Source organism: Dendropsophus ebraccatus, chromosome 13 (assembly GCF_027789765.1).
Source record: "Dendropsophus ebraccatus isolate aDenEbr1 chromosome 13, aDenEbr1.pat, whole genome shotgun sequence".
Classification (NCBI taxonomy): Eukaryota; Metazoa; Chordata; class Amphibia; order Anura; family Hylidae; genus Dendropsophus; species Dendropsophus ebraccatus.
In genome coordinates this window covers 52,261,798-52,284,333 of record NC_091466.1, presented here as the reverse complement: position 1 = coordinate 52,284,333, position 22,536 = coordinate 52,261,798, and the positions used below count along the sequence as shown (strand labels likewise).

Here is a 22,536-nt window from a genome sequence, read left to right as displayed (position 1 = left end):
ACACTTTATATACTGTACAACAGGTGAAGACTGGAATCTGTAGCTAAAAACTCACTGTAAATGACCAACCTTGGAGGTCAGACAAGATGGTTGGTCATATAATAATTTCCAAAATATGCAAAAATATTACAATCAGAAAATAGAAACATATTACAAAATAAAACTTATAAGTTATACATCTTTTTATTGTATTCTTTTTACTGTATTCTTTCGTGTGTACATGCCATTATCAATACCAATCATAACCAGATTCTGATGGCATCAAATAGTTGCTTATACAAGTCCCTTAGGAGGACTCCCCATTATAAAAATTCAATTCCAGCTTTTTAAATAAAATCTGAATCCGAAAAAAAATTTGCAGTGTTTGGATGCAGAATTGTCTGAACAATTAAAATTTAGGGAGGGGGAGGGGTATCCAGAGTAAGCCGGTCTTAAATTGGGCCCCGCCCCTTACCCCCAGACGAATTCACTAAGAGGCGCACGCCTCTTAGTGAATCCGGCCGGCCGTGCGCCCGAACCTTTGCCCAGCATACCAACTCTATACCTGCTTCCAGCGGAGGATACGGCAGGCGCACACCAGGAAGAATGAGGTCCAATATGTCCGTTTTTGTACATATGGTAAAGAAAAAAGGTACCAATAAAAGATACAATCCCCATATAACTAGGGCAGTCGAAAAAGAAAGGAAAGTGAAATTTACAGGATCAGGAAAGGGTTAAATATATACAATCTAACCATCTCATCATCAGTGTTATGGCTATGTTCACACAACGTCTTTTCGGCTGTATTTTTGGGCTTCCGTCATTTGAGGCTAAAATACCGCAAAAATAAAACATTGTGTGAACGTAGCCTATGAATGATAATGTGTATATGAAATGTCACTATGTTGTTCTAAAAGCACCAATAGTAAGCAAAGAGTGTTCCTGCCTTCCTCGGTGGTGTGTCATCCCTAAATACTGCAAACAAAGGGCAGCCAAAATAAACTGCCCACCCACTGTTGTGTTCATTGCGCTCTCTCATTTCTATGCTCTTATAATAATAGTAGATTGCTGCATTCTTCTCATTTTTGCTGGAGCGTTCAGATGTAGAGCTGTCAGAGCCGTCTTATCTTTTCTAAAACTACATCTCAGTTTTGACAGTCCCTCTGAATTTTACATTCGTATAAATCAGTAGTAGACTGTATATGTTGATAGATCGCAAACTTAAAGGGGTTTTTTGGCCAAAATAGACTGAGCTAGCCATGGAATAGCTCATCAATCACAGATCAGCGGGGGTGTTGACATCCGGCACCTGCACCAATCAGCTGTTGACTGCCCGACTGCCCGGCGATCAGTGATTGATGAGCTAGTCTGTGGATAGTTCATTGGTCTATTTTTCCCAGAAACCCCCTTTAAGTTCGATTTCCATCAACTTAAACATTCTTCCATTGATTTATATGGATGCAAGGTGTAGAGGTACTGTCATACTTGAGATGTCATACACTTTATGTTTTTGGAAGAAAACAGCTCTGATTTTTCCAATACTGGATAACCCCTTTAAAGCAAACACACCTGTTTTGTAGATAATGGGTTCCCAGCTCAAGAGTCCATGAGGTGGTGCCAAGCTGCTAAAGAGTCACAGCATGGCACACCTCCGTGCATCCCATCTCTCCCTGTGCTGCTTAATTGAAGAACGGGACATGGCTTATTGCTGCACAATTCTAACCCTGAGGCCTTTACCCAAAGCAGGGATTGTCACGGGCATGCTCCGCTGTTGGTAAGCATGTGGCTGGCACATGTGTGGCATTTAGATACTGGGATGAGCACGGAATACAGAGTCCTATGCATCAATCACGCAGTACAGGGAGGGGTTGGGGAGCCAGGAGGCATGTCAATTTTAGAGACTCTGGCATTGAGCAGGAATCAATGCACGTGCCAGTTGATCCAAGTAAAAACACTCTTTATAGCAGCTCTTGGTTATAAAATCAAGACTTCGTATGAATATAAGCAATATGTTAGTCTTGCATGTGCATTTTGTAGTCACTGCAACTAATATTCAAATGGTCTTGGAAATTTTAGAAAATCAGTGCATTACCAAATTTTTTTTTAAATAACCTACATTGTTTTTAATCTAAGAATGGCCACACATCATTGGACCTCCACCTTTATTATCTATTATTATATATTATATATTATTAATGCGTAAATGGAAGTGAACCCCTACAAAAATGGGAACATTTTTAGAATGGTAAAGGAAAACTATCAGCAGGTTCGTACATGCATACCTCTGTTTATATGTACTTAGTCCGTTTGGTGCACTGGGGGTGTCCCTTGGCCCTACAGTGCTGCAGGCTTGTAGATCCCCAGATGGCGGGGGTTTGGGACAACAAGGACCAAGAGCTGCTGTATCAGACAGAAAGAGGGCAGGACAGTGCACGGAGAGGCAAAGGAACGCCCCCAGTACACCAAACCGGCTAATTTACATATTGGGTTTGGATCTATCTACTCAAAAACAACGCTACAGAGGGAAAAAGGAAGCCCTGTGTCGGAATCAGCATCTCTGCCACTACAGGTAGTTTAACTTTAAGAAAGTTGTACAAAGCTGGAAGGATATGAAGGAGTAAAGCTATATAGTTTAGTGATATTGCTATAGGAACCGTGACATCTCTTTTAATGCTGCCTGTGATGGTCGCGCAGACAAAATATAAATTTAAAGAACTAGAAGAATGGTGTTCAAAAAAACAACAAAAAAAACTGAGGACGGGCGTTCATCCAATTTTAGAAACCACTGCATGTGGCAGACGGGTCATATAGAGTTCATCTAGCTGCACCTATGGTAAGAATCAGGCAGGACTGCTCAATAGTCTTTTTTATTACTCATAACACTGTGAATGAGCATATATCTCTTTTTCTATATAACTCTAACCTGACATTCTGGTTTATCCTGTTGGTGGATTTATACCTGTTACCAGCTGCAGCTGCAGTTACACGTCCTTTGCACAGTTAGTGTTGCGGTGGTGTCTTTGTTTTAATATTGTTGGTACTCTATTGTAATTATTTTTCGGATACTTTATATATCCGATACAGTACATGGGCAGGACCCGCAATTTCTCTGGTAGACAGTGACAGGGTGCAGCCAGTTCAAGCTCTAGACCTGTGGAGTGGATTATTGGTTTGGTAACTTCTGTCACTATACAAAGCTAGAAGGTTATGATTGGTGGGGGTCCAGGTGCCGAGACCCCAAACACTCCCTAACTTGAGAAGGCAGAAGCCCGTAACTGAGCACTGAGCCCATTAATTTCCACTCGGTAAGTGGATTTATACATAGTCTGTAGATTTGCTTCAAGAAGAGTCATGTGGTGCCGAGCATAAACAGATCGATACAACCCTTAGCCAAACGTATGCATTTTTTCACAGGACTCATTGGCATAGTTTACCTTTTTTTTTTTTTTAAAAAAATTCTTTATTTTGAAGTCACAGAAAAGGAGGGACAGACAACACCCATCCGCTCCACACCATAAGCTCATGATGTAGGGTAATAAACAGTGACTGGAACAATTTCCAGTATCAACAAATGGTAGGTCCTTGACCAATAGGAAAAGAGAAACAACAACGCACTGGAAACATGCAATGAAACACCACCCAAAATAGTCATTTATAAAAGAGCCGAGAGTGGCGGCCGCACCCCCTCCGCAACTTCAGTAGAAAGTTTTTTTGTGTTATCGAGGGCTCCTTACCAGTGGGGGAGTCACCTCCGCCTTAAAAAAAAAAAAAAAAAAAAAAAAGACGGAGGAAAGGTAAAGCAAGGCAGAATTCTTAGAGAAGAGAGAAAGGTAAGCAAGTAAAGAAAGAGTGGGGAAGAGGGGGGGGAAGGACAAGAGGAGGGAAGAAGGGGAGAGGAAGGGGGGGAAGGGGCATGGACATCGTCCTCTGAGGCCCGGACAGACCACTCCATCCCGCCCCTACATCAGCTCTGGGGTAGGGGGTCGGTATGCTGGATTTAAGCTAAACCGATTCCACTCACCAAGGCGAGGATAGTTTACCTTTTTGCCAGTAAACTATGTTGTAAAATTGAGGTGTAAATGGGTCATTGCAAGACATGTCAAGAGAGAAACAAACCAGCACTTGGAACCTCTTGTCGGAGAGATGGCATGATGGGCAAAGGTGTAACCTGAAGCTCCTAAACTCTACAAAAATGTCCTTGAACTACTATGCTCAATTTATAGTACTGGTGTCCTTCTATGGGGAAAATGTCATATGGCTCCTCCAAAATTGGTGCCTAAATTTAACTACTACCTCTTAACCATCAATAACCCTGACTAGGAGGAGACCATTGAGCTGACTGTGAGGTCTATCCTCTATGTACAGCTATTTTAGTAGAGTAGAACGATCGATTTAGGATATCTTCAGTGTTTGTCTATGGTTGTCATAGAAAACCACCCAAGTTCCTTCTGCATTCCCAGATGTTTTGTTAAGGAGTGTTTCATATCTCATTATGTCATATCATGATCTGTACTTCCTGATTTCTTTTTTCAGCCAATGTGTTTTACTTGTCAGGTCCTCACCTGGCCTTACTTCATAGGTACACCTTCTCCAGCAAAGCTACATTCCTTGGATTGTGCAATTTGCCTAGACAGCAAATTAAGAGTTAATACGCTCATTTCCAGGCCTGGAGATAAGAGGAGGCTTGTAATCAGTTGGTGAGAGCGGGTTCCAGCCAGATTGTCACTACGTGGAGAAAGCGTCACTGTTCCACCTGCTTCCTGCTATAACATAACCGGAACACGGTGACATGAACTTTCTTACAGCAGCCACAGCCCTATGTAGTCACCTTAGTAATAGGAACCTTATTATTCCTTTATTCTAATGGTGGTTTTAAAAAGAAGGGCTAACAGCTGCAAAGCTAACAAGAACGTGGTAACCTCTATAATATGAAGTCTATCATACAATGATCATACAGCTCTGGTACAATTACCATCCAATGCCTGATGTTAAATTTCGCTTATGGTCCCTGTTGGTCAGTGATAGGTTCAGAATTCCTGTACCCCTTGGTCAGTAAAATATTCCTAGTTTACAGAGATACTATGTTCTATGTCTGTGTTCCCTTATTGCTACAAACTTGGGGATTAGTAGTCATCCCTTGGTACTACTAACAAAACACTCAATTTTCACCATACTTGTTGACTTGGTCCGGGGCTTGAACCAAAGTACAACCAGGTTAGGGAAGGTGATGGCGTCCCTTATGGCACACAGATCAGCAAGGCATAATCCCCTAACCATTTACCAAATACCCCTGAATACGTTGGATAGGACGTCCGGCACGGGACATAGAGTGAGATTAATTATGTTCATTGGTTATAATATCTGCCTGTGGTTCATTGTTGGCCTAATGTTAGGCCTGGTTGTTAAGCCTATGTTAGGCTAATTGTATGTACATTTATTCTAAAAAATTAATAAAACTCTTTGAAAACCAAATGGACTGGCCTGCCTAGACCCTAACCAGACCCTAACCCTGGGAAAAACTAACTTTTCCCCTATCCACAGAAAAGTAGGAGTTCACAGGGCACCGCACCAGCTCTGTTATGACTAGAGCCCCGGGTCGGCCACAACCCGCCGCTCTATTCATTCCTATGGAGCGTCGGAAAGAGCTAAATACAGTACTCTTCCAGCATAATTGGCTCTTTCCAACGCTCCATAGGAATGAATAGAGCCGCGGGTCACATGCCGACCCGTGTCTCTATTTATAAGAGAGCCGGCGGGGTCCAATACAGAGATCACCAGGGGGGTTCAGAGATCAGACCCCCTGCAATCTCCTACTTTTAAAGGGAACCAATCACACAAAAATTGGGCATAAAGGTAAGGAAAAGTGCTGGAACATCAGCCAGCACGCTTCTTAACCATCCCCCCTGTCCCCCCCATCCCATGAACATTCAGCCCGCAAAGTTAGTTTAATCGTGTCCGCGCTCTATGCAAATTACCATACAAGTAGTCACGGTGGAGCGGGACGGCTGTTCGAGTAGTCACGGTGGGCGGGGTCTTCGTCAAGTAGTCACTGGGTCCTGGGCCGGTTCCTGCGCTGTAATCACGCCCCTCCGGGCGTGTTGTAAAGCGGCGCCTGGTGACGTCATTCGGGGGGGGGGGGGCGGCATTGCACGTCGGCCATGCCGACGTCTTTACTAAGCTGCGCATGCGCAGTACAGTGGGTGAAGCCGCTGCTGTACTGCGCCGCACAAGCGCAGTACAGCAGCGTCTTCTCAGGCTGCATTGCGCATGCGCAGCTTAGTAAAGACGTCGGCGTGGCCAACGTGCAATGCCGCCCCCCCGAGTGACGTCACCAGGCGCCGCTTTACAACACGCCCGGAGGGGCGTGATTACAGCGCAGGAGCCGGCCCAGGACCCAGTGACTACTTGACGAAGACCCCGCCCACCGTGACTACTCGAACAGCCGTCCCACCCACCGTGACTACTTGTATGGTAATTTGCATAGAGCGCGGACACGATTAAACTAACTTTGCGGGCTGAATGTTCATGGGACGGGGGGGGGGGGACAGGGGGGTGGTTAGGAAGCGTGCTGGCTGATGTACCAGCACTTTTCCTTACCTTTATGCCCAATTTTAGTGTGATTGGTTCCCTTTAAGGGGTGTATCTATAAAAAGGGAATTATGGGTTTCCTATAAAAATTTCCATTATTTATGTCTGTGGGAAGTTTAAGATATAAGCAACGGGAAATAAGGAAAATAAAGGTCACTTGCAATCTTTTTCAGTTATATATTAAGAGATTTGTGTCCTTTGCTATACACTTTCCCAGCACTGCGAAATCCAGCTTGGTGGAAGATGTATATGTGGACAGATTGCAGTTCAGCCCAGCTACTCTACGGTATCATATGTCACCGGTTAGATATGGGAACCAGACGTGAAAAGCTGCGACAGTTGGTGGATTTGCAGTTGGGATCTTTTAGTAACAGGCACACAAGGAGAGAGGAAAGATAAAGCCGCTTTTAAAAAAAGTTCTCCAGCGTATCTGTGTGATAACAGGTAAAACACCTTTACTGCCATTAAATATTTACCAAGACTTGGCTGTAGGGCGGGTGCTGTGCAGCGCTGAGTGTGGAGCCATTGATAAGCTATCAGAGAAGGCCCGAGTTAATGTGTAACCACCCAGGGCGCACATTCCTTTTAAGTCTCTCCTCTCCCCTGAAAATGACCTGAAATAAGTTTGTCGGGAATACATATCTCTTCTCGTTTCACAAGAGCGGCCAGAGAGGAGTGCTAGCCGCAAGGGGACTGAAGTCGTTCACTGGTGATGTAATCAGGAAGAGTGACCTAGGCACATTAGATAATTCTCATTATGGATGTGTGTCCATACACATTATAAAGCTAAATTTTGGCCAACAGCTATCGTACGCTAGTCCCCGCTAGGCCTGTTCATGCAGAGGCACAATGACTAGAATAATTATGATATCAAGTAGTACAGGCTTGTCACTGAACCATTGACAAAGTGTAGGGCACTTTTTCTTTGTCTTTTTTTCTGTGTTCCAGACGGGGGGAGTGGCTACCTCTACTTGGTTGCGCACTCCACCCATCCCACCCAGGTGGTGTAATTACTTTTGAAGGTATAAGACGGATCTAGCATGCTCAGAGCATAGGCGTATTACATGCCATGGAAAGGCAATAGTACAGTGTAGGGTCTGCCCCAAATATGAGGCCACCTTATTGTGGTGGGGTGGTTTACACTGTTTGCAAATGGTAACCAAGAGCCTCATTATTTTTGTGGGAGTTTTTTTTAGCAGTTGGGGGGGGGGGCTGCTTTTAACTCTTTTCATGTCTGTAGTGGGTCTGTATCTTGCCACTGCGGTGAGCTGTTGCATTTTTCTGTGTTTTTAAAGTTTAGGGCACACCTGCCCACACTGTAACACCACCGCCAAAGGCTCATCTTGCATGGGCCAGAGAACATCTACCCTGGATGAAAGAGCAGTGGACCTCAGTTCTGTTCATTGACAAAAGTTGTTTCACGCTGAACACAAATGATGGCCACCAACTACGTTGGAAACGTCAAGAAGAGCGCTGTGCAGCAGCCACTGTTGACTTTGTTGGTGGTGGTGTTATAATGTGGGCAGGTATCTCTCTAGTCAATACAGAAGTACCCTAAATTGTTTGAATGGTAGTGACAAGCCCAAACTACAGTACTTGAATAACATCAATAATCCAGACATTGTACCTCGGCATGAACAACACGGCCCTAATATCATCTTCATGGATGACAATGCTCTAGCTGATCGAGGACACATCATTAGGGAACGGTTGATGGAGACTGGTGTACCTCAAATGGAGCGGCCTGCACTTTGTCTAAAATTGAAACCCTTAGAAAAGCTATAAAATCAAATTAGTCTCTTAACTCTGTACCTCAGAAGCTCAATGATCTGAGGGCCATCCTTCAAAAAGAGCAGGATGCCATACCTCAGCAGACAATAATTCACTGTCTTATTCCAGGTGAAAATTTTGTGTAACATCTATATTTTGGCCAAGCTGATATTCATATCTATTCAGAATTAAAGGGGTGTTACACTCAAACATAACTCTTAATATGTTGCTGCCCATGGTGAGACTAACAATTCATTCCATACTTGGCATTACCTATTCCATCTCCTTCCCCCAGGTCTGAACTGCTACTTTCTGCTGAAGACACAAAAAACTGTGTGTGAGCTTTTCTCTCTGACTCCCTTTCCTCCCCCTCCCTTCTGAGACAGCTGATGTAAACATCATTTATCTGCAACTTTGAAATCAAATTGCTGGTGAACTCACTGCGATTATCCCTCCTAGCATTACAAAGTTGTAGCTAGGGACTTGTTTACATCACCCGTCTTAGAAGGGAAAGGCTCACACACAGTTTTTTGTGTCTTTATAAGAAAGCAGCAGCTCAGAACTGGGAGAAGGAGACTGAATAGATAATAATAGTATTGAATGAATTGTTAGTCTCACCATGGGCAGCAACATATGTATTTTTTGGGCTCATATACGTTTAGTCTATCAGGTCCACTTTTCCCCAGTAGCAGCATAACTGCAATCTCAGGCACAGTCTAATGGTCCTATTCCACCGGCCGAGCAGGGCCCGATAAATGATCTAAACGTGCGCCGATCTGCTAGATCGGCATTTGTTTACTGGGCCTATTTCATGGCCCGACAATTGTTAGCGATGTCCTTGCAGCCCTTGTTTCATACATTACCTGTCCAGGCGCAGGTCTTCTCCTTCTCCTGGTCCCACGCGGCAGCATCAGTTCGGAGCGGCCTGACTGAACTGACAGTGATTGGCTGTGCGCTCTGTCAGCTTAGACAGACCGCTCCGAAGCTGATGCTGCCGCGCAGGACAGGAAGAAGGAGAGGACCTGCGCCTGGACAGGTAATGTATGATGTTTGTAAAATCGTCGTTTTTAAGGTTTGAACCTAAATTAACGATCATCAGCTGATCGTTCTCTCTATTCCACGGAGCGATAATCGGCCGAATCAGGCCAATTCAGCCGATTATTGCTCCGTGGAATAGGGCTCTAAGAGTTCTGCTGTTTCTAGGAAAAAGCTAAGCAGACTTTATTTTTCTAACCTTATATAACCCCTAAAAGGATTGAGGATTCAGTGTTTTATGCCAGATTCACATATCATTTTTGCACCCCAATAATAGACGCAAGTCCTGATCCAGCTGTGGGCCTAATGACCCGAGCTGATAGCAATAGAGTTATCATATTTGTGTGAATCCGGCCATATAATGTTTTGAACGCAGCAGCTAAAGTAACTCGGAATGACTTAACCTTTAATGAGGATAACTAACCATATGGAGAATGAGAAAGTTACAGTAGCAATGTGTGCCAAGTAGGAGGGGTGGTATTGTAAAAGTCAGAAAGACCAGGAGATGGTTGAGCAAGACAGGCGAGATATAAAAAAGAGGTGGGGTGCACGTACGCCTTTGTGTCTCACTCCTGTCAGACGCTTGGACTTTGATACCCAGTACTGTGTTTACATTTAATTAGACAGAACACGGTGTGACAGACCATCAATACTCACCCGGAGACTGATCTTCATTCCATCTGCCTGGGAGCAAAGTGATGTGACAGTGTTTTGTCCAGGGCCGCACACTGTCAGAAAGAACAGGAACTTTACAAATACTCTGAATTTATAGTATAGTCTAAAGCTGAATTCAAAATCCTGAAGGTTTCAGAGCTGAAATCTCCCAACATTCCTTGCAGGTTCAGTGTCTGCACATGCTTTGGGATGCTTAAGGCCATTTTAAACATTGGAATTCCTAAGAATTCTCAATAATCGGCCTGTGTAAAAGGGCTGGCAATCACCCAACTGATTGAATCTTTAAAGTGGTCAATAAAATCATCATTATTCTTTTGGGGTATATTTGACAAAATATGGTCAGTTATTTCTACTGATAACAAGCAAAATAGTGAATGCAGCTCTGGACTATAATATAGGCTATAATTCAGTATAACATACAGTATATAAATTATTCACAAAGTTACTCAGCGTTTTATGTAGATTATATAAGTCTATTAATCGTAAAATTCTGTTCAAAGGTGAAAGTACATGATAAAGGGGTATTCCTCTCAAACATAACTTTTCATGTGTTGCTGCCCATGGTGAGAGTAACAATTCATTCTATACTTGTTATTATCTATTTAGTCTCCTTTAGTCTCCTTCCCCCAGTTCTAAACTGCTGCTTTCTGCTGAAGGCACAAAAAAACTGTGGGTGAGTGCTTCTTTCCGTCTCCCTCTCCTCTCCCTCCCTTCTGAGACGGCTAATGTAAACAAGACCCTATCTGCAACTGTGTAATGCTGGGAGGGATAATCACAGTGAGTTCATCAGCAACTTGACTTCCGATTACCCTCCTAGCATTACAAAGTTGCAAATACAGCAGGCCAGGGAGAAACACACATTTTTCTGTGTCTATAGCATTAAGTGGCAGCTCAGATTTGGGGGAATGAGACTGAATAGATAACAACAATATGGAATGAGTTGTTAGTCTCACCATGGCAACAACATATCAAACATTATGTTTGAGTGAAATACCCCTTAAAGAAAAGTGCAACAATTTTGTGTTTTTGAAATTTTAATTTAAAAAAAGGGTAGCTCGCCATTATGATTTTTTCAATAGCATGTGGGGTGTGAAATGCACCAGTTAATATGTTTGTAAGTGACATAGGAGAAGGTTTGGTTGGCAAGGTTTGTCTGTTTGCTGTAGTGTGCAATAGTGTTGATATTCCTGAAGGTGTCAGTAATATGGAGAATGATTTAGCTTTACTAAATAAGTGGTCCAAACAATGAAAACTGCAGTTCAATGTTTCTAAATGTAAAATATTGCACTTGGGGAGGAAGAATCCTCTATCCGGTATCATATCAGCAGTTCTGTGTTGGCAAAGGCTTCAGAAGTAAAGGATTTAGGGGTAGTGATTTCTGACTGCCTTAAAATGAGTCACCAATGCAACCAGGCTTCCCTGAATATGTAAGCCCCCTGCTAGTGCCCCAGTAAGTAGTCAGTAGAAGGACCCTTATGTAGTCCCTTTTTAGTAGGTGGCCCCCTGTATTGTCCATCTTAAGTACTTAGTCCCTTATGAAGTGCCCCTTTAGTAGATGACAGTCTGTAGTCCCTATTTAGTAGAAGGTCTCCTGTGTAGTCCCCCTTAGTAGATTGCCCCCTGTGTAGTCCCACCCTAGTCCTCCCTTTAGTATATGGCCCCCAGTGTAGTCCCCCTTTAGCAGCTAGCCCTTGGTATAGTCCCTCTTTAGTAGATGGCCCCCTGGTGGGCCCCAGAACTTGCCTTAGTAAGCCAGGTGCTGATGCAGTCCCTGTGTTGGAGAACAAAGATATTATTATTTTGTGTTGGTGACGGTTGGGGAATTACAGTATTACTATATGGGACCATGGTTAGTTTGATGGACAGAAAAGGGTCCATTAGGGAGTATAGAAAAAGGGAGTATAGAATTACTGTGCTTGGAACACAGAGGGACGTTGGGGGAAGCAGCAAGATGAAAAGTTTGAGTGCTGAGATGAGTCATGGCAGGAAGAAGTCTCCATGGCTGATAGAAAAGAATAGGGAAAGTAAACAGCGGCAATCAAAGAAGTCATAATGTGAGTAATTGGATTTAATTGCTCTTTATTACATTTAGCACCGCTACCTGACCATTAGTCGGTGACTACATTTTTAGCGGTATGCTTTTCTTTTGCCTGCTAAAGTCTAGCTAGCCAAACCAAAATCTCCTCCAAAAGGAAGACTTAGGGCCCTATTCCACCGGACGATTATCGTTCAAATTATTAAATCGTTCGAATCTAAACGATAATCGTTCGGTTTAAATGCAGTTAATGATTAACGACCGAACGAGAAATCGTTTATCGTTTTATAAGACCTGGACCTATTTTTATTGTTGCTCGTTCGCAAAATCTTTGCAAATCGTTCGCATTGAATAAGACATCGTTCGGTCGTTTGCAGTAGATACGAACACAATAGCAAAGAAATAGCGAAGAAAAAACAATCGCAAATGCAATCATAAGTAACGATTATCGTTCCATGGAAATGAGTAAACGTTTTAAGGTCTTTCGCAATAGCGGTCGTTTGAGATCGTTAAACGTTAACGATTATGCGAACGATAACCGTCCGATGGAATAGGGCCCTTACTCATGTATTTTAGAGGTTTTGTCCCTAGACAATACAGATCATGGAATGATCTAGAGCGGTGCTCGTGCTCGTCAATGATCATTTAATAAGGGCTGCATGGTCATCGTTAGCAATGTCCGTGCAGCCCTTGCCATAAACTGTTATACATTACCTCTCCATGCCCCGGTCTTATCCTGCCCTCTGCTTGCTTGCATTACCTGCGCCCACGGCTGTAGCTTTAAAATGGTCTCTGAGCTCACAAACTACTCAGCCAATCACTGGCCCGGACCACTGTGGCCATGCTTGGCGGAGCGGCCTGTCAGCTCAAAGACCACTTTGAAGCTACAGCCATGGGCGCAGGTAATGCAAGCAAGCAGAGGGCAGGATAAGACCGGGGCATGGAGAGGTAATGTATAACAGTTTATTTAATTGTTAGCTGTCGGCCGCCCATTGCTGTTACACGTAGCCGACTAATGATTTTAGGTCCAGACCTAAAGATAATATTCAGCCAATGATCATTGTAACTGGCTGATTGTTGTCTCTATTGCATGGAGCGATAATAGACCAAATGGCCTGATTCAGCCTATTATCGCACTGTGTATTAGGGCCCTAAGGTGCAGACTTTTAAAGACCCTAGCGACTCCCCTGCCCAAAAGATCTCATTCTCATACAAAAGACACTAATACAAAATATATTAAAAATAAGTATAATTCCATTACCCTATATTAATAAAGCAATATAATTCCTCACAATGAATACACAATGTGACTAAGTTTTTAAGTGTCTACTAGAAGGCACATAAGCTCTATAAACGTTTCTGTGAATTCTTGCTAAATATCTGTATAAAGAAATAAAAGCAGAGACTTAAAAAAAAATAAAAATTCCATGCGGAATCGGGACTAAATGCATCCAAGGTCCAGGGACGGGTGAGAAGGGCATTAACGCTGATAGAACTCTCTAATCCACAAGGCTGTTTTATAAACTTTCACCTATAAAACATTGTGCAGTATATTCAGAGAGACCAGAATCGCGAGCGCCCCACAGGCGTCACATTGTTGTTTTACTTTTTCTGTTGTTTTTTTTTTCTTTCCTTTTTTATACTGTATGCATGTTATGTATTTATTGCAAAGAATCTTTTTATTGATATACTATTGATATTATGTTACTAAATATTTGTTATCTTGAATATAAGAGAACCTGATAATATAATAATAACAAATACGTGGAGGTTCTGGAAAGTGCACAGAAAGAGAATGGAACAGGCAATCATATTCAATGACGGGAGGGCAGCACAATGGCTGATATATATGGACCTAGTATGTGCAGTTACTGTATATGGGAAACCTGGCTAATATAACCATAATGAAAAGGCTTTAGCTTGATTTTACTTGATATTATTATATAAGCTTTATTATTCTGAACCCTGAATGTTGGCACCACAGGACACTTAATTTTGACAAGGTATGATATGCATTTATTATTTATTTACTATGTGGCTGTATTATTTGCACACTGCATAACATTTCTTTATTATTATTATTATTATTATTATTATTATTATTATTAATTTAAAGCCCAGGTATATACTCTATCACCCAAGTGCATTTAAAATGTAGCATAAAAGGCAAATAGTCCTTAAAGGTACCCCTGCAAAATGTATTCTCTTTTAAATTAGTCAGAAAGTTATATAGATTTGTAATTTACTTCTATTTAAAAAATCTTAAGTCTTCCAGTACTTATCAGCAGCTGTATGTCCTGCAGAAAGTGGTGTGTTTGTCCAATCTGACACGGTGCTCTCTGCTGCCTCCTCTGTTCATGACTGGCCAAAGCATGAGAGGTTTTCTGTGAGGATTTGTCACTGCTGTGTACAGAGGTGGCAGCAGAGAGCAATATGTCAGACTAGAAAAAGAACTCTACTTCCTGCAGGACATACAGCAGCTGATAAGTACTGGATGACTTGTAGTTTTTAAATAAACGTTATACACATGGTATACACTCCGGGTGTGGAGTTGATACATACCTAGCGGCCGCTAAAAAACCCTGTCAGTTCACACAATAGAATGAGCGGCTCCGGCCGCATGTTCCATTGTGTGCTGTGGGGAGTTCTGATGCGGGTGTGCACGGATGCGTCTGCATCAGAACTCAGCTGCGCTAAAGATCATCCGATGAGAGATGATCTTTTCTGAGACCGGCTGTTCCGTGACCCGGACGGTCTCATACTACATGTGACCATAGCCTTAGGATGCTGTATGTGACACTATATATCTATAGGAACTCTATTATGTGGACACTGTACGGCACAATTATTTAGTTACTGAGCAGGTGTGATGTTCACAAACATATACTTGTAGGGCTGTCGTGTGAGTGGGGGGCCTAAGGTGCGTGACATTTTCCACCATAACTATAAATCCGGTACTATCCATAGAGAATACACTAAGTTAGAGCAGATGTTATTTACAAAGAGGATATATGTATGAAAGCTATTTATCAAACTAATGCAGTTGTGGAATTGTTTGGTTGTTTGTGGAAGCTGCTTAGAGTAAAGATGAACATGTTTGCACTTAGCTTCTGCTTGGGCTTATTATACAAGTCTACAAATGTTCCCTTGTCAACATTGAGGACACAGTTACAATCATGAGCATCATTAACCAGAGGTTCTCTTACTACTGTTCAGGAATGGTTATTTTACTATGGCTTGTGGCATATTCTATGAAAACGGTTAGACCAGGGTTCACATATGTCTGGTGATCCAGCATAGTTGCCATATCACACGTTTATCCTGGACAAAATTTTCATGCGCCATTTTTACCAACAAATATTATTGAAGTCAATGGAATGATGGAAACCCAATACACATAGGGGGACATTTACGTGTATGAAGGCTGTGCCACTGGCACAGGTGTAGATTTCTGCGCCCACTGTATGGCACACGCAGTTCAGGCCGGTTCTTAGTGAATCTGCCGGGGCATTTGGGGTCAGGGCCTAATTTACTCATACACTGGTCTTCATAAATCTCCGCCATAGTGTATTTGCACGGACGTCAAATAAATGTTCGTGAGAATTATTGGCGGACTTTATTATTAATTGTTCACACCCATCTTTTTTTCACCTTCCTTTCACCGTCTTTACCACTAAATTCAATGGACCTTCAAATAGAAACCACAACCTAAAAGGCCTGAACTAGAATAATGTATCAATGGCTGTCATTGTAATGATAGGCGCCAATAACGGACAGAAAAAGACGTCATGTGAACATAGCCATGGGGTGAAAACTGTTGTTTTTTTTTATTATTTATTTATTTTTTCTAAAGGAGTCTTCCTGCATTATTAGTAATTTTAGTTGTTTTTGGCATATCATAGTCTTGTCCTGTAATACAGAAATTACCATTGACCATTGCTATCAGGCTTTCTATAGAATACTGGATTGAGGCATCTGCTTGTCTAGTTGTCTCCCCCTGCTCACACAGTTATTGCCTCCTCCGACGCACCATTATCGCTCCGGTCATTGACTTTGGAGGGCACCTTTAAATATATTACTGAAAACCCCTTTCACATGTTTGTGTAGCAACAAGGAGCCAGGTTATTACTCTCGGTGCTCTCAGCAATTACAGGCAGTAATGTATTCAGTGACATTCTACAGGAATATTACTTTCTAATATTGTGTGCTGTACCGCTCGCGTGCATATTAATCTCCCCCGGCGCCGGACGCAGCGGCTGCTGACATTTCATGATGATGGGTAAACGGCATGTTTCATTTTATAGCTCAGGTCAAACTTTTTTCTGTTAGTGGAGGTAAATACTCTGAATAGGCAACCAGAGGCAAACTGCAGACGCATGATACATTTGCATTGCTCAAGTGATACCCAGGCTTTTCTCTCATGGCGGTATGAAGGCTTAGGCCTCATCCATACTGTTTTAAATGCTAAAAGCTTAGGAACCAGTTATTGACAGAATATTTCCATAGATACAGTCAGTTCCGTTGAACGTTCTATTAAAGCATATCAGCCTTGGGGATTTGTAGATACTGATAAAGTATCTACTCTGACATAGTCAGACCCTGAAATTTTTCTCTTTTGTTTGTGAATGATCTGCGTATGGTGGGGTTGGATTGCTAGGTTTGGGTCATGACTAGAGATGGGCGCAACTCTAGCATGCTCTGGTCCATCCGAACCCGACCGTGCCGTTGGCTGAAGAGGTCGGATTCAGCCCTAGGGAGTCCTGGAAAACATGGATACAGTGTATGGCCTTTGGGCTGCATCCAACTTCCTTAGTTGGACACAGAGAACACATGAAGGGAAGGTGTTGGTTAATACTAACAATAAGACAGGAGGACTTGGTGACTGCTTTTACCACCATTCTTCTTATGGTCCTTGAAGTAAAAGTGTTCATGCGTTCTCTACGTGGAGTTTTCTTATGTTGCAGAGGTGTCTTGGGACCTCCTCAGGCACCAGGGCTCAGTTGCAACTACTACTACTTCTGCACCCCTTACCATTGGCTATTATAGACTTTTTTTTGCGTAAAGAGATCCAACAGGCTTACTTCATGGTCAGGGTCTATTCTCCCCTAAGAACAGGCTTCAAGAGGAGAGTACCTCTGTAATATGGAGTGTATCACTTTTTTTTTTTTTAGGGTGCGTTCACACCTACAGGATCCGCTGCAGATTTGATGGTGCAGATTTGATGCTATGTTCAGTTATTTAAATGAAATCTGCTGCGGATCCGCAGCAGAAAATACGCTGCGGATCCGGTAAGTGTGAACGTACCCTTAATGTGAATCCAAGAAGAATATTCGTACAAAAGGTATAGCTGAGCCCCATAAGGGTTCATAGGTTTAATGAGTGTAACTATAAAGGGTGCAGAAGTACTAGTTGCAACCGAGCCCTGGTGCCTGAGGAGGTCCCAAGACACCTCTGCAACATAAGAAAACTTCTCCACATAGAGAACACATGAACACTTTACTTCAAGGACCATAAGAAGAAGGGTGGTGTAAGCAGGCACCAATTCCTCCTGTCTTATTGTTAGTATTCCCATGATTTATGACAGAGTTTACTGTTGTGAAGGTTCAGAGGGATCATTACCTCAATAGTCACTGCACAGGTGGAAATCTTGGTCAATTTTCACATTCTATTGATAGCAAATAGATTTTGCGAGGATGAAGTAATTTCTCAGTATCATAATGCCATAAAGCAGAGTGTCGAAGCATATCTTCAGGGAGACGTATCAACTTAATGACCTGTCCAGTGAATAAAAATTTATGAAGATTTTTAAAAACTCCATCTTTTAGAGTTGATCTATCTCCGCTCTGTGAGAAAGTTGGAACCAGGTTGATGGTGTACAACGTCACCACAGTAATGCACAACCTGCAGTCCTATGAAAAACTATAATTCCCATCATGCCTGCATATCTTTTGGCTGCCCAGGCATGATGGGAATGGTTTTTCAGCAGCTGAAGGACCGCAGGTTGTGCATTACTGATGTAGAATACAGTTTGGGGTTGCCTAATTTCTGGATGATATAATGTTCACTTCTTTCCACCTCTCGATTGTCGGAATTGGATTTGGTGTTCTTGGTGTCCTCTGTGTCTGTCTTTACTTATAGAAACTGGAAATATGAACAGACACCTTTAATGAGTTCAAACTAGGATCAAATAATATAAGAATAGAAGAGTTTATAAGAATATACAATAACACCCATTGTTCGTGACGTATACGTTATACGATGCCTGGAGGACGCTTGGAGCATGTTCCTAATAGAATTTGTTATGGAAGTTGCAATAAAGCATAAAGTAGCCTGGCAGCTGTCACTGAATGCAGATCATTGAGCTACAGATGTAACATTTGCCTCAATTTGCATAGTTGTATGTTATAGCTTGAGATCTATATAGTTTTTGGAGAAAAGCAAAGATGAAAAGAGCCAGAGAATGAGGAGTGCAGGATGTCATCATAGTCTACTCGGTGGGACCTCATCATGCATCTAAGCATGTGCTGATGCCCCCTCCAGCCCACCAAGGACAAGTTATCTTACAATATCTTATAGATGACCTAAGTAAAAGGAGTGTGTCCTAGACCCATGTGATATCTGAATTTCTGGAAAGTCCACATTGGAGACCAGTTTAAATGGTTTTATAGACTATAAGCTTTATTTATTTTTGGAAAAATCTGATTAATACTCCAGTAGGGTTTGGGTTTCAGGTTGTTTATTTCAACAGTAAATGGGTCGACAAATCACCATATTCGGTACCTGTTGGGCCCTCTATCCCCAATATTGCAAGCTCATTATCATATTGCATACTCAACTGAGCAGTAACATTGGCAGACACCTTTTCATTGACTCTTAGATGCCCCGATTTGCAGCCATTTATGGAAGCAAATGAGCGCCGATTAGCGAGATCGGACTTTATATGGCACAACTAAATCAAGCAGCTGGCTGTACAAACGATTCTTATATTGTTTTTGAGGCCATTTACATACATTGTTATCGGTTGCACATCCCCTGTTTATACAGGAAGATGTGTGGGCGGTAAACAATAATTTATAGGTCTGAACAAGAATATAGATCTCCCCCAAATCACAGATTTCTGGGAGAGAATGCAAAGCCGAAACAGAGGTGTCTGGCATTGGCTTTTTCCAAACTTCCGATTTAGAACACAGGATTCTGGCGAGATAGCTGTCAGCCACACAGTTTGCAGACAGCTATCTTATGTGTATGGCTAACTTTAGACCTAAGCTTAGTAGAAGACAAGGTCACATTGGATATGGACAAATCATTTCCCTCAGTAGCATTCGACCATAGGCCTAAAAATCAAGGCTTGTTTTCAAGCTTGAAATGATACTTTGGACTAGAGGAGTTTTGTTTACTCCGGCCAGTGATAAGGTAATCAGATTTATGGACGCCCACTCATGCCCTAGAATCAGTGACTGTGATAAGGAGAGATTACTGACACAGGACCCTCTGCCCACACTGCATTATTTCGGAATAGTTTCAAATAACTTAAAAACAAAAAATCTTCCAACTTTTATAGATGACAAGGCGCAGACCCAGGCAATGATATTACAGACTGCTACAGAAGTCTATGATTCCTATGTATGTGTACCACAGTAAAACGATCACTGATCTTGGGGAGATCAGCAAAAGACGACACTGTAGGCTGCTCAACACTGTGAAAATCTAGGTGCATTGCCCCCTGGGAAATACAAATATGGAAAAAGAGTCTGTGAAACCTCATTTAAGAGTCTCGAAACACGGGAGTCCAAGGGAAATACTAAAGCTAGGAATCCATCCACAGACAGCTGTTTTGGGGTGTTTCCCCTCATCAGTGTACAGTAGGATTCTGGTTAGGTGGGAGCAATGCCTAGTAGACCACGAAGATAAAACAATCGGTGGTCTCAGCGACACCAGCTAAAAAAGACACTGTAGGCTGCTAGTAAAAGTACTGAACACAGTGAGCATTATTCTCTACTGCTTGTAAACCCAGGTGTGCACCAACTCTGTGATTTTCTGTATTTGCACCTCACTTTTCGTGTCATATATTGCCAGAACCATTACATAGCTTACAAATCCGTGGTTGCTACCTTTTCCAAGTCTGTAATGAGGAAAAAATTCCCTTGCCTCGGTAGAAGATATGCTCTCAGTAGGAAAGATTACCTTTGGTGGTTTACCATAATAAACTATTATCATTGTCAAACCACTGACATCACTTGGAGGGTTCCTCCATTGTTGTTTCTGGCTGCATCTCCGGTGAGTTCTTACTACCTTGGGAAATCTCAATTATACGAAGCTTTAGGCTGCATTCACACGTCCCGTAAAATTGTCCGTGGTTGCGGATTCGTAACCACAGACAAGTTTAGGAACCATTCAAATGAATGGAGCCATTTGCATGATCTGTGCCGTGACTACCCACCGCATCACGCTAAGAATAGGACATGCCCTAGTGTGAATTGTGGCACGGATCCCCCCGCGCACTACTCGTCAGCAGAGTATTGGAACACAAACAGGGGAATACCAGGGTGGCCCCTTTTTGTCAATGTCTAACTCAAGGTACGAGTATTGCGATCATGACAAGGGCTTGCCAAGGTAGGCCTCCATCCACAGACAGCCGTTTCGGGGTATTTGCCCATCGTCAGTGTGGAGTAGGATTCTGGCTAATTGGGGCAAAGACAAATCAACCAACAAAACACAGTAATCACTGAACTCAAGGAGAACAGTGAAAAAAACTCCAATGAAGTACTCAAACAAGAGTCTCCACTGATGCCCCCAAAAATTTCAATATGCAAAACAAGAGTCCGTGGAGTCTCGGTTGCGAGTCTCAAAACTCGGGATAGCCAGATATCTCTAGCCTGTTACCATGGGGTGCCTCCATGATGGGGAGAGCACCACACCACCCTAATAAATAGCCCCTTAAGTCCCACTCGGTTGCGAGTATTGGAACACAAACAGGGGAATACCAGGGTGGCCCCTTTTTGTCAATGTCTATCTCTGGCTATCCCGTGTTTTCAGACTCGCAACCAAGACTCCACGGACTCTTGTTTTCCATATTTAAATTTTTGGGGGCATCAGTGGAGACTCTTGTTTGAGCACTTCATTGGAGTTTTTTTCACTGTTCTCCTTGAGTTCAGTGATTACTGTGTTTTTTTAACGTATGCAAAAACGTGGTGCTTTTTTTTTTTTTTAAAGTGGAAATCGATGGAAAATCGAAATCCAAATTTCCATTCATGTTCTGTTTTTCTAGAAGCACAAATAATTTGTGCATGAACAAATTTTAGTACTGGGTGCAGAACATAGAATCTTTACTATATTTGGATTGGGTATTTTTGTACACCCTAGACTGGTGATGTTTAGTGCACTTTGATAAATTTTTAACAGTGCTTTACACCTATGAGTAAAACAGCGCATTTATATGGTAGACTTTCCTTGTCATAAAAGATGCATGCTTGTTCCATGAGTCACACGGAAAGCCTGGTAACACATCCTGTTGCAAGTGATATACGGGAATTATTATCTGCATAGTGCTATAATCTTTTTTTTCTTTTTTGTCTACGTTTTTTTTATTGAGCTTTTACAATAAAGTAACCTCAAAGTGGAAGAAAAAGCTGACTGTATCTTAGTCTTGGTGATAAGGAAATTACAATCTTAGGGCCCTATTACATGGCCCAATATTAAGCAGCAAGTGAGCGCCAACTTTTCAGGTCAGCACTCGCTTGCTGCTCATTTCCCGCTTACTGTCTATGCTATTACACGCACAGACATCCAGCAGGGAGGAAAGGGGGGGGGGCACAGGGAGCAGGGGGTGGGGATGCACAAATGATCATTAGACCACCCAGGTAACCCACATAAGATAGTGGCGGTCTGCTGCCACCGCTCCTGTTACATGACGCATCGGCCAGCGCAGAAGTGTATACCTTTTCATGTTTTCATGCACACCAAGTGAAAAATTGTATACCATGCTGTGTGAATTTGTAAAAATTTGAAAAATCATGGGTGGCTGATGCCATTCCATGCCTACACAGTGGCGGCCACCAGAGGTATTTGTTGTAGTTTCCACCAATGGACCCTTAAAAAATGCATTGTAAAAAGAGTCTCAAACAGCATAGAATCCAGGGATGAAAATGTGAAGCCGGTTTATGATTAAACCTGAAGATTTGGACACTGGACTATGTTGCAATGATAGTTGAGAAAGACGGTGAAACATATATTTTCTGCTGGCCTGGTATTCCCTCGTGCCCTTACACGGTTAGGTGACATTTTTTTTTAACCTGGTCTGCCTACAGAAACGTATATCTTATGACTCTGTTGCCCAGCTTTTCTTTTATACCTGAGTATTTTTGTATGAGGGTGCGTGAACATTGAGCGGAACTGGCGCCGTGGACTCAGAATTCAGAATTCTGAGTTCAGAATTCGGTCTGCCTCAGTGTCTC

General features: G+C 42.5%; 1 protein-coding gene across 3 annotated transcripts in view; it reads left to right on the top strand.

The window, feature by feature from the left end:
* MIPOL1 (mirror-image polydactyly 1) overlaps window positions 1-22,536 on the top strand; it is a 253,339-nt gene that overhangs the window by 209,832 nt on the left and 20,971 nt on the right. The gene's annotated exons all lie outside the window — the stretch shown is intronic.